Below are 14,016 nucleotides of genomic sequence, written 5' to 3' on the forward strand. Positions count from 1 at the left end.
GAAAAAAATAGCTGATCCAAGCCCAGAGGCTGTGAACCAGTAGAAACCTCCTATGGTTTCTGTTTTGGCTCTTGCCTAAGTTCCTGCCGTAACTTTCCTCAATGATGTAACTGTAAGATGGAACACACACCCACACACACACCTATACCCGTACCTGCCCTCCCTACACAAACACAGAGCACACAACTACACACAAGTGCTTTTGGCCATAGTTTTTATTCACAGCAACAGAAATCAAACTTAGAGCATTAGTAAAGGCTAGGATGAAAACTGTCTCTTAGAGTATAAATCTTAAGAGTACATATTTTCCTACTATACTGCTATTAGATCATAGAGCCCACTTGCTTAATTCAGTAAATATAATTTCTAAATTGCAAGATAGAAATAAAATCTATGATGTATTTTAAGTAATCTAAAACTTTAATGGAAAAATCTTAACATTAAGCTGTACTCATAAAAATGTCAACTTTATTTTTTTAGGATAGAGTTAGCATTAATATTCTTCTCCTATGAAGACCTGAATAATATATCTAATTATTCATTAAATATATGTCTATAATTATAATGTAGTCAATTATATATTTAATTCTTATATGAAAACTAATTAAGTACTTGAAAAGCTTTTGCTAGAAGATTAAGACTTGCATGTTGCTCTCTTTGCAATGTGCTAAATAAATTTGTTCCCCCTCCCAAAACAAAACAAGAAACTAAGAATTTCACAATCTGAAGTCCATTGAGGGTAAGTGAGGGCCCTTGAATATGAAAGGATTTTGAAATAGTGCTACAGAGGTAGCTCAGCAGTTGACAGCACTTGCTGCTGCTCTGGCAGAGGACCAGAGTTCTGTCCCGCACTGAAAACTGGTCAGATGACCACCTGTACCTCCTGCTCCAAGGTATCTGACACCCTCATGTATGTTTATACACATGCACTCACATACACATGAAAATATTTTAAAATTTATGAGTTACTAATTGAATTTTAAGACTGCAAACTTAAGTCATCAATCAAATCTGTCCTAAAGGTATGTTTTGTCTGCTTTGAATATCTTTTAAATTTCAGATCAGTATTTAAAATCTAAATATTTCACATTAAAGAGCAGATTTTCCAGCTTCTTTCAGAATAACTTTAGCAACATTGGGTGACTGTTTCTCCAGGATGGTCACCAGCTAGAACTAGAGTGTGTGTTTCACTGTACCACAGTCTGTCTTCAGCCCAGTTCATTTACTTGTTCTACCTGTCATACCTTGAAAGATTTGAGTCTGTCTTGCTGAGGTTAGTCTAGCTCCTGACTACTGAGTACTGACAGAGAAAGACTATGTCCTTGGCTGTACTCCCCACTCTGTACACACTGACCCATTGTAGTTTTGTGCTTTGCTCCGTTTTTAAAAGTTAAATTATTCATATAAGCTTGTCGTTTTTATTATGCTATGTCTTTTAGAAGAGGAGTCACATTCTCATCAAGTAACTCAACAAATACTGTTGGTATTGTTTGTGTAGGGGACTAGAAATATAATAAGATATAATCTTCCAGCCTAAGGAAAGTCATAATCTAGCCTTGATTATTTTCAATTTAAGGAAGTATCTAGCACCCTTATAGGTACCAAGGCATGTTCAGAACTTACTTGCTAGAATGTGGTTATTAACAGCATAGGATTTGACATCACAAAGACCTAATTAAATCAAGTGTGGTGGAGTGGAGTGTTCCTATACACATGGCACTTGGAAAGGGTGAGGCAGAAGAATTGCAAATTTGAGGCCAGCCACATATGTACCAGAGGCTTGTGAAGGCTTGATGCCCCAGTGTAGGGGAATACCAGGACAGGGAAACAGGAGTGAGTGGGTTAGTGAGCAGGGGAGGAAGGATGGGATAGAGGCGGGGTGGGGGGGATGAGAAAAGGGGATAAAATTTGAAATGTAAATAAAGAAAATATCTAATAAAGAAATTAGAGAGAGTGAGCGCGAGAGCATACTCATCACTTGCTGAATAGAAGACAGGGTTGGCTAATTTACAAATTTTAATCATGCAATAAGCAATAAAAATTTTAATATATTGCAAAAAAGAAGGTAGTTTATATAAACTCTTTATCCTCAAGGTTTCCTGTCTGTAGACTGGAGATCTTCTTAGTAATAATGAGTACCATTTAATAACTGCTCAGGGTTCTCGCTAGGTCTACACAAGCAGTTGGCATTTATTTGGTGCTTATTGGTGAACAAGTGAATAGAAAGAATGCAATGAATATAAGTGTTGGGGTTTCCCAAAAGCTGTAACAAGTATTCTCTCCAGCAGGCCTTGTGGCTTCAAATGCTCTCATTTGATAAAACCTAAGGACTTATGTTTTGGAAGCATCAACACCCACAGTTCTCCAGAATGGATCAGTGTCCTTACCTCTGTGGGTACATTAGCCATTTAAATAAAATAAGTGAGCATCAGGTAAGAAGTGAACAGGAAACCCCTCGTGGTTTAGGGTAGACACATGCTCACAGTCTTGAAAATGTACTCAAGTCTTAGCCTGTCGACTCAATGTCTAGGGCTAAAGAAGGAAGTTTAGAACCAGCCTGGACTACACACTGAGACTCTGTCCCCGAAAAGCAAAGCAAAACTAACCACTAAATAACAAACTAAATTCAGATAGAAATGTAATAGAGAAACTGAAACAAGGAGAAGTGAACTGGAAGCTTGGGAGAACAGGCTGCTGTAGAGGGTGAGGAAAATGTTCAAAGCTTTGATGGAGGTTTGTTTGAGTGGAAAGCTGACTAAACCAAGGAGCTAGCCAAGCCAAAATGAATAGGAGAGTTGGACATGAAGCTGCAAATAAAAAGCACAGAGCTTCAGACCTACAATGAGATCACTACATGTTTTAGACTTTTTTCCCCTGATGTCATGTGTTTAATAATGATATAACATGTTTCTGACATACCATCTAAATTATAATATAGTCATACATCAGCAAGAGGGAGCCATTCTGAGAAATGTGTTGCTAGTCATTATGTGAGTGTATAGAATGAACTTTTAAACAGCTATGACATCATTAAGCAGTATAATGATACTACCACCTGCATATATAATTTCACCATTGACCACATGTCATCATGCATGCAAATCTGTGTTACATTATTTGGTGTTATCATTTTGGGGGTATTTTGGAAAGAAAGCTAATAATCTTACTTTAAGACAGAGGCAGTTATATGAATCCCAGAGACAAGTTGGTTTGTGAGGAAGTGAGGGCATGAGAGTTTATGTTGTTTTCTGTCAGAGAACTTTATGTGCATCCTGAGTTGTACACCACAGCAAGAAGAGTCAGTATCTGATACAACAGAAAGTTTCCAGAGCCTTGGTCACCAAAATGGAACTTGGACACCTCAAAAGGGAACTGCTGAGTAATGTGACCATGTGTTTTGGTGCCAGATAAGACTACTACCAAGAAAGAAGGAAAACAAAATATTGTAAATAGCCAAGAAAGAAATAAAACTATTTTGTGTAAATAAGAGTAGATTGAGTATTTGGTATAAAACACTTTAGGGAGTGGGGGAAAAGCCATGAAGTCAAGCCTGAATCATGTGAAATAACTATTAAAATGTTACCTATGAATATTTTAATATGGCTGGAGAAATGGCTCAGCAATTAAGAGCACTGAGTGCTTTTCCAGGAGTCCTCAGTTCAAGTCCCAGCAACCACATGGTGGTTCAAACCATCTGTAATGGATCTTATGTCCTTTTCTGGTGTGCAAGAAGAGAGTGACAGTGTACTCATATGCATAAAATAAATAAATGAACCTTTAAATAAATGTTATCTATGCTTTTCTCAACCCAGAGGAGGATAATGAAGCTATAACTTAAAATGCAGGTAATTTTGTAATGCAATGATATCAAATGGAGTTCCAGAACACAGATTGAAATATATAATTCAAATGGAGGCAGGGAAGACCCAAATATGATGCCCAGAGTCCATGTAGAAATGCCAGGTGCAGTGGTTCAGTTTTAACCCCAGCTCTAGGAAATAGAGACCTGGGGATTCCCTGGGGCTCACAGACACCCAGCCGAGCCTATACACAGTAACCGCCAGAGCAGTGAGAGACCCTGTCTCAAAAAAAAGACAAGTAAAAGAAGGATGGTATCTGAAGAATAAAACCTGTGTCCATACAAAAAGAATATTATGTAAGTTAGTGTCTATGCCAAGGACCAGCTTTGACTATGTCTGGGTTCTGAGAGAAGGGGAGTTTTGGAGTGGTGAAAAAAAAAAAAAAAACAACCCAAAGTGAAATTGTTAGTCCAAGCTGCTCGAGGCTGATTTTCAATCTCATTTGCTGCTCATAATAAGCTTGTGTGTTAGAAAGGGGGGATTGTTAATTCCACTTCATTTGGAGAAGTAAATAATGCTGAAATCACAGTGTCACACACTTAGTGATAACAAAAACAAAAGGATTTTATTGATTATTTGTATGCCTACAATGCATTACATGCTAAGCACTTTATCCTGGGGCTGGTGGGAGGGGATTGAGCTCTCCTTGTTTTATAGATATATCTGAGTAACAGAGGTATAGACAAGTATTGATGTCATTTGCCCAGTATCACAAAACTGGATGGAATGGAGCAGAAACAGAATTCAGACTTTATTAGTGTCAGCCTGATGCTTTTCAAGCCTCTTCTATCTTTTCACTGTCAAAACTTTGTCCCTGTGTATCTAGGAATGCACCATGCCACTGACATTGTCCAGAGCCCTGGAAGTACTCTGCCCCTGTTACTCCTGTTAATTTATGTAACCTATGTTATTTCTTCATTATTGTTTTTATGAACACAGAATCTAGAAACACATTATTTTAAGTGTTCTATCATTATGAATACATTTCCTTTCATTGTAATAGCACCAACTCTAATGACTACATTTTGTTTTCATGCAGATGTCACTGGTGTTTTCAGTGCTCTGTTCTAATTTATTTTAGAAAATGAATGCTTAAAGTATTGCCCAGGCTCCCATTACTCGAGAGGAAATGAGGGGTGCCCTGTGTGTGTGCATATGTTCTTGTATTCATGTAGCAGATACAATGGTTTGATCAAAATGAATTGTGTGTCTGAAATGAGAGTCTAGGTCTTTTCTGAAAGGGCACATTGAAGAGTATTTTTATGCTTACTGGCAAACGTATGCAAGCAGATTTCTTTGTGAATGTTTGCACTACTTTTTAGGCATAAACTGCACTTAGATTTTGTAAGGCAGGGAAAAGGGAGTCCTCTAAGATTTTACCCTTATGTGCACAGCCACCAGGGGTTGCTGTTAAGCTCAGGACCTACCATCTGCTTGTCCATCAGCCATATATTGGCATAACCTTCCGTGGTGAGAGTGAATAGTGAGACAAAATCCCACTTGGAAGCAGAGGATGCTGGGATTGGGAGTAGTTGTGTGAACTGATCTTTATGGTAAGAGCTGGGGTATATAGTAAAGGCTAAGCATGGATATAAAGCTCTGGAAGCTTTGTGGAAGGGGGATATAGTCTTCTGTTATACAAGAAATGACCTCCTTTGTTTGCACAATGTATCTACACATGATGGTGTACCTGTCGATAGGGGTGCATTATGTCAGATGTACATAGACATACACAATTTATCAGTCATTGTTTCTGAGCTTAGCAGTTAAAGAGTGCTTGGGAAAAAAAAAACTTGTAAGAGCTAGTATTATGGGTCTTTATTCACAAGTTAAAGGGAAATTAAAGGGTTAAGAGGGCTTGTAGTTAACAGAATATAATAATATCCAAAAAATAGTACATTTGTATTACACCAACTAAATCTTGTAAGTATCTAGGAATGCCCCCAAAATAAAACTTGACTACTTTGTTTTAAGATCACTGACTCATAGCCAGGCAGTGGTGATGCATGCCTTTAATCCCAGCACTTGGGAGGCAGAGGCAGGTGGATTTCTGGGTTCAAGGCCAACCTGGGCTACAGAGTGTGTTCCAGGACAGCCAGGGCTACACACAGAAACCCTGTCTAAGATCACTGACATATTAAATCCAAGACAAGATAGTGGTTGTAAACTAAACTTAGAATGTGTTAGTGTATTATGTTTTTCTGTATATACTAAAGACATATGTGTTAAGCATTCAGAAAATGTTCATTTGCCTCAAACTAATGGTGCCCAAAAAAGGAGGGGAAGGAAGGGAAGAAGAAAAAGGCTTAAGACTTTTTCTAGAACCTGGCATAGGGAAGTTAAAATGCTCTCTGTATCTTTTGTGATAGTAAATCTCACCAGAATTTTATAGCTAAAAATCTACCCAAAAATTCATTATTGAACTTCCAGTGTCTCCTTTTCTGTTGCATGGACGTGGGAGGTACTTTCCTTTTCTGTGTCTTTCAAGATTTAATTTTTATATACAAAGTATCACTGACTCTTTTGTCAATAACTGGAAGAACTAGTTTCCCTGTGCCTGTCCAGAAATACAAGCCTAGATGAAACCCAAGCAGTAATGTTATAGAAATTATTTTCTGCCCCTTCAGACTAGAAAGTTACTAATACTTGTCCTACTTGTCCTAGAAACCTACTAATATTTTATACAAATTCTGTCTAATCAAATGCCTAGTTTTAAGGGATTAGTTAAAATGCAAATAAGTAACTGTTAAATTGTACCTCTGATCCCCATGCGTGGGTTCAAATAGTGAGTGACTGGTATATCTGTAGGAAGAAACATCAAGAGGACAAAAACATTTGAGACCTGTGTCTGGGCAGTCTGCCATAATGTCCACCATTTCCTCAGGGCAGTGATTTGAAGGACATTTTATTTTTGCTGTGGGCAGTGTTAGTCTTTTTTTCAGCCTGCAAAGCCTTTTTGAAAGGGACATGGAGATGAAGGTAGAGGGAAGCTGCCTCCTACAGCATCTGCTTCAGGCTTTTGCGGACTGAGCAGAGGAGGCAAGTGCAGTGTACCACCAGACCAAGTTTACATTAGAATTGTAGGAAAACTAAAACTTTTGGTCTGTGCTCCTATTCGGCTCAGACTTCAGCCACTATAGGTAAGAGCAGGAATACTTTGGTAACAGCACGACTCTCCCTCATTTCACTGCTCTGTTCAAATAAAGTGTCAGGGAAGCCTGAAAACCAGCCTGAGCACTGCTTCTGATGAGATGCCCTTGTGAGCACAGTGCCTAACAAATCTACCTTTGCAGACCCTAAGCTAGAGCGAAGCCTTTTGCATCAAGTCATCCCACGAATCTTTGACCTTCTAAATGCTCACCATTCCTGACTGTCCACATGTATCCAGTTTTTGCAAAGCTCTTCAGCTCTAAAGTAATTGAAGCATATGAGAGAGAGCCAGCCCTACAGAAAATATGACTGTTTAAATCTGTGTCCCCTGTACTTCCACTGCAGTTCTTTTGTCTTGTTTGTTGTTGTTTTTTTTTTTTTTCCAATTTTTTTATTAGGTATTTTCTTCACTTACATTTCAAATGCTATCCCGAAAGTCCCCTATACCCTCCCTCTTGTTTGGTTTTAGCTATGAAAGAACTCATGACTTGTTTTTTCAACTGTAAATACTGCTTATTTATTGAATGAGAACAAGCTGATGTCAGCCTATGAGCTTTATAAACTATTAATCTAAAATAAAGCAAAAGCTACATTGATAGTTTATTTTAAAAAATACTGTTCTGTGCTAGAACCTTAGTAAGTTTCCTATTTAGGCTCACACACTATTACATAGGTTATAGGTGACACATTTAACAGCTGGTGGCACTAGTATTCAGAGAGACAAATACCACCCCCCCCCAAAGTTTACTTGGTTTATTTTCTTTATTTTATATACCCCTTTCTTTGATAAATGATAACCAAAAGATCAAAGAGAGATCCACCAGAGAGATTGTATTATAGTCTACTTGAGACTGGTTAGGTTGAAACATCTTTTGATCAGTTGCATGGAAGCTCTACCATACTTTGCATAGTGCCCATCCATCTCCTAATTAATGAGAACTGAGTGATGCAGGCCTGACAAAAATCCACAGTCAGCCCCCACTTTCTATTTCTTGGAAACCATGGGTTTTATAATAGGACAAATGTGGGCTCCAACTGTAAGCCTCAGACTTTACATATATAAAGCATAGCCATCCCTGCCAATTAAAACAATTAAAAGATAAATGCGAGCCGGGCGTGGTGGCGCACGCCTTTAATCCCAGCACTCGGGAGGCAGAGGCAGGCGGATTTCTGAGTTCGAGGCCAGCCTGGTCTACAAAGTGAGCTCCAGGACAGCCAGAGCTATAAAGAGAAACCCTGTCTCGAAAAACCAAAAAAAAAAAAAGAAAGATAAATGCGGGGGGGGGGGGGTTCATCTTACTTTTTACATACACCAGTAGTTCCCAGCCTCCATTGCATTTATTTTTCCAGGGCTTTGTCTGCCCATTCTCTTCGGTGAACAAATGATTATAACTATCCTTTAGTGGGTTAAGCCCACCAGGGCCCCTAGTACTATAAACAATTTGACTGGAGAGATACCTGGAGAATCAATTTGTGGAGAAATAACCATCTCTCCAAATGAACAACAACAAAAACAGACTTCCAGGGGCTTTATTTAAACTGTGAGAGTTGTTACATTTATCTATCTATCTATCTATCTATCTATCTATCTATCTATCTATCTATCGGTTCTTAAAACAGTTTAATAAAGGAGTGTCTTTGTTGTCTCACAGCAAATGATCTTAAATATAAAAACAACCCCCAAAAGAATTCCCTTCTCCTAGAATTAATGCATGAAATCCTTATTCTGTTAACCATTCCTCCACATTTATCCTGGCCTCAGTGAATTGCCAGGGAATGTTTAAGAGTGGGTTCGGAAAGCAAAGCAATCTATGTATTTTATGTTAACTTCTCATGCTAGTGTAGAGACTGTCTGTAATACATTGTTCTGTATTAAATAAGGCAGGTTGGGGCTCTGAACGTAAGCATCTTGAGACTCTTGTAATCCTTTAAGGAAGCAGGAGCAGAGCAATATCTTGTAGATGTCTACTATAGGCAGACATTGTCCTCATAATATTTCATGGAAACAGTGATCATTTACCAGTGTTTTCTATGCTATAGTCATAAAGAGTCACAAGCAAGAAAACTGAAGCCGGGGGGGTGGGAGTGGGGGGTCAGTTTTTCAGGAGAGTTACTAAGAAGTGGAAAGATTGACTAACACTTGTTTCTCTTGGACATGGCTTCTTGAGTCTGAAAAGCAAGATTGGAAGTTTTGACAGCAGGGAAGCCTGTCATCGAGATTGTTGACGGTGACCTTCGGCTAGGTAGCCTTAGCAGAGACTTAGGCTTTCTTCAGGGCATTGTCCCCTGGTGCTCTTTTGGGTATTTTGTACTGTTCTATCTGGCAGAGCCTTATAGTAGGGCCAGCAGAGAGTGACTATTTTATAAGTGTTATAAATAAATAACAGGACACTAGATTTGTGTTGAAATAAGCACAGATTCGGATGGAGTCTGAAGTTATAGAATTGTGTCATTTCAATGTCATAGGAAAATTGGCTTTAGGAAAAACATAGGAAAGTAAATGTGCCTTTAGCAATTCTTACCTGTGTTTAGCACTGTGTTCACACATACTAGTCCTAGCCCCCTTAAAGCTGGGCATTTTTCTTTCTCCAGTAAAGTCTAACCATCCATCTACCTTCATCCGACCATCTCAGTGATTACAACTTACAACATGCTCATCCAGCAACTTACTGGTACTCACCTGGGTTATGGTAGTCCCACAGCCAATGTTTGACTCAAGCAGATGAACAATTCAAATATATGACAAGAATAGTTAAGAACTCCCCCCACCTTTTTATTTTTCAAGAGAGTGCTTCTCTGTGCAGGGCTGTCCTGCTTCTGCCTCCCAAGTGCTTCAACCACCCATTGAAGAGCAACTTTTATAGAAAGGCCTTTGCTTACTGGCCTCTGCAGAGCTGTTGAAACTAATGAAGGCTCTGGATGTTTCTCATATATTCTCTTACTCAGAATCAGTTACTTCCTCCAGTATGCAGAACACTTTGAGTACAGAGCAGTCAGCTTTGTTTAATCTAAACTAGATGACATGTAATAAATGGAAGGCTACCATGTTCAGTTCCCTCTGTGTATGTTTCTCTCCTTTCACTCATCCCTCTCCCCTGTTTGGTGTTGTCATGGATTTGGGGGTGGGGGATCTTCTAGTAATGACCAGACTGATGCTGTCTCTCATCGGATAACACTGGAGTACAATCCAGAAAAGACCCTCTGGTAAGATTGGCTGAAGTAAATGTTATAGTCACCTTTTCAGATGACTGTAGGAACCTGTCTTAGGAACCTGCTACTTCTATAAGTAACAGATACTGAGCATGAGAGCATGTGAGAAACGTATAAGGCCTTCATTATTTTAAATAGTTCTGCAGAGGCCAGTAAGCAAAAAATCTTAGAGAAGTTGTTCTTCAATGGGTAGTGGTGCACACCTTTAATACCAGCACTTGGGAAGCAGAGGCAAGCCAGCCTAGTCAGTCTACAGAGTGAATTTCAGGACAGCCAGGGCTGTACAAAGAAATCCTGCAGATTCAGCTGAGTTCTGTGCCTGCTGTTTTCTCAGCTTCTTGAATATTGGATTAGGGTACAGGTAGAGAGAGTTTTCATAGCATTTTTTTTCATTTCCTAGTAGTAAACATACCTGCTGCAGGAGAGGAGATAGGTGAATAGGAATCAGGCACCTACTCAGAGTCCTGGAGAAGTTGTCCCACAGAGACCTATGGCTTATTGGCAGAAGACATCTATGTCTCCCCAGAGTTTCCTTTCCCCATTAAGAGAGTTTTTGTTCTGTCCCTGGCATGAGCCTTAGGACAGACAAGTTACTTTGGCTCTGGCAAAAAGGGACCCCCAGGCTCTGTTTAGAAGCAAGTGTCTCTTCTTCTAGACCCTCAGCATTAGGACACTGGCTCTTGACACACTTTGATGCTGAGTCTCAGACAATCCTGTTCATATAAGTACATTTCCGTAGCCTAATGCCTGCCTACTTCCCCCTCGCAGAGTTTAGATTGAGTTAACACTGGGTATTTGTTTTTCTTTTTTCCTAAAACATCTGTTTGTGCTGTCTTGGGGAATGTTGCACAGAATGTAGCCTGAATATTTTAAACATTGCTCTTGTTCACATTTTGAAGTGCTGGCAGTGTGGTAGACGCCATATGGGGCTCTGACACCTTTCTTGTCTTCTATTCTTTCCTGTCTACATCCCCCATCTTAAGAGACATTTCAGAATGACCCATGAAAAGAAGCCTGGGAGCTACTGATGAGTCACTTTCAGCCTACTCTCTCCTGCTTTATCTCTAGCTATTCTGGACTCTTCACAGCCCTGTGACCATGCTAAGCTGTTTCACATCTTGCAGAGTTTACTCAAGCTGTCCTTCTACCTGGCATGCCTCCCTCCTGACCCCATTGTCTTCCTGGAAAGTAGCAATCCATCTGTCAGTGATGAGTGATAGAACCATTGCCTACTTGTTATATCAGAGTCGTCACTTCCTTCTCTTGAAGTGTGCAGACTACTTACATTTTTGCACACTGTAAGGTACTTAACTATATTTCATTCCTTTTTCATTTGCACATAGTAGGGGTTCAGCTACTGTGAGATGAAAAAGACAAATATAGAAGTTACAAAAAAGATTTGAATGTGGCTGAGTACTAATTATTAGGCAGTATGTTAAATACTTTCCATCTATTATTTAATACTCATGTTTTCATTTTCCTGAATAGCCCTGACACAAGCACCCATCTTTTTTTTTTTTTATCCTATCATCTTGTTTCCCTTTCTTCATAGTACTTTCTACTCAGTACAATTAGTTTGCTTATTGTTTCCTCATTGGAAATTATGCTCCATGAGAGCTAAACAGTCATTCTCGTACTATAAGGCAGCACCTATTAAAGTGCTTAATATATTACAACTGTTCAATGAATATTTTCACTGAAAGAATGAATGACTTGATGACTTTGTTCCACAGATCACTAAAATAATGGATAATGAGGTTAAATGGCTTTGTCAAAGGCACATAATTCAGATGACAAGTCTGGTCAGGAATCCTGGTCATATCCTTATGTAGGTAATGCTAGCATCGTGTGCTGTCTTCCTTAAGGGTTCTCCAAATAGATAGACTTAATAGCACTAGAGAAGCTCTTCTTTTCTGTTGGATGTAGTTTCTGCCTTGAAGCTCCACTTCCTCCACCTTCGCCTCATCAGCCAAATGCTACTAAGAGAATGTTTCCTAAGTTCCAAGCCTGTTACTGAACTATGGGCATGTGAGGACACATCATCTGAATTTAATTTAGATTCCATTTTCCAGAGGAGAAGAAAATGAGCCAAGCTGAAAACTACTACTGTAGAACTGAATAAAAAGCACACTTGGTGCTTCTGACTCTGGACAGACAGAACTGAAATTGACCTGGGGGACTCTGTTCTAAATGTCCTGAATGATTCTGTTTCTCATGTGTCTTGGTGGTAGGTCTTTGGCATGACTATTTGCTGGAAGCTGAGGGAAAAGGCTGCCTTTCAGCAAGGTTATAACAGGAAAGTTGAGACAAGCTATAGCTATAAAAGCTGAAGGGAAAAAAATAATGTAGCTGTTGTCTTACTCCCTTTTGACATGTCTGTTGGGGATTCTTCATAACATGAAGACATTTTCTAGCAATTGTCACCAAAGTGAAGTTTTGAGTCTGCCAGGGCCTTGGAAAATCTTTAGCATTGAGGCATTAGCTAGAAGCTAGTTGGGTAGATGCCAAGAGATTAACTTCACGAGCCTTCTAATGGATTGCCTAACCATCACAGGCCTTGGTTGTAGTTGTAGTCCTGCCTAGCTCTGGGACCTTGAGATGACACTTTCTTATTTTTTCTTCATTTTCTTTATCTATAAATTGAAGTATCCCTGTTGCTACACAGTTGTTGTGAAAACTGAATATAAAAATGTGAGCAAAGTGATTACCTCAGTATCTAACAAATAATTACAATATTCCTATAGTGAATGCTTGTAATGTATCTGGGCCCTCTTTTAACCAGTGTAGAAATTTACTGTTTATGTGTGCTAGAATAGAGTTTTGAAGATTAGTATGTGTTTTTTTTCTACTAGTGGTCACAGCCACATTCCAGTGTAGCTTTCCCACTACTGGATCCAAGCTTCAGGTGACATTTCATCTGAATGAACAGTGACTTAAACACTCTTTCACCTGGAAGTTTACTCTTCCAGCCTGGAAGACTAATGACAGACATTCTTACCTCTCTTCTACCATGGGTCGTTAAAGCGAGGGGTGGATGATTCAAACTCTTGCAACTGGGTCTCTCTTGAGACTAGTTCACAGCTTGGTTGCACAGCACTGGAAGATTCCAAACATGTAGCTATTTAATATGGAAGCAAGATGAGAATTTTCTTTTGTGGATATAAATTGGCTTTTGAAGTTTTCTCGTTGAATATGTTAAAAATAAGCTTGCTTCTGCTATGTCCTTGGGATTGTTTGCATGAGAATAGCCTCCATGGCTCATATTTGAATACTTAGTCCCCAATTGGTAGAGCTGTTTGTGAAGGGCAAGGGGTGTGACCTTGTTGAAGGAGGTATACTACTAGAGATAGGCTTTGAGGTCTCAAAAGTCCATGCCATTCCCATTTAGCTGTCAAGATAAAAGTCAGATACTAATTCAATGCCATGCTCGCCTGTCTGCCTGCTGACACGTTCCTCACCATGATAGTCATGGACTCTAAACCCTCCAAAATTTTAAGCCTCCAAAACTCTTTCTCCTATAAGTTGTTTGATCCATGCTATCGCAGCAATAGAAAGTTAACTAAAATAGCCCTCAAAGATAAGAGTTTTACCAGTCCATTGACCAGACCTGCCCTTAATCAGCAAGGCTGTTCTTTTATAAGAGCAGTCATTGTTTATGATATAGCATCTTAATCTATTCTTAGTATTGGAGTGGTTATATAGACCTCATTTTTTTTCAGTATCAACTAGAAAAGAAAATGGGCTTTCTGTTTACCTGTAAAACCTGTTAACATAGTTGCCTGAACAATGTCTCTAG

General features: G+C 39.2%; 1 protein-coding gene across 1 annotated transcript in view; it reads left to right on the forward strand.

Moving 5' to 3' along the window:
* Nucleotides 1-14,016, forward strand: part of Trim44 (tripartite motif containing 44) — a 102,835-nt gene that overhangs the window by 75,123 nt on the left and 13,696 nt on the right. The gene's annotated exons all lie outside the window — the stretch shown is intronic.

This window comes from Mus caroli, unplaced genomic scaffold, assembly GCF_978045245.1.
Source record: "Mus caroli unplaced genomic scaffold, Mus_caroli_1 scaffold_2, whole genome shotgun sequence".
In the NCBI taxonomy this organism is placed as follows: Eukaryota; Metazoa; Chordata; class Mammalia; order Rodentia; family Muridae; genus Mus; species Mus caroli.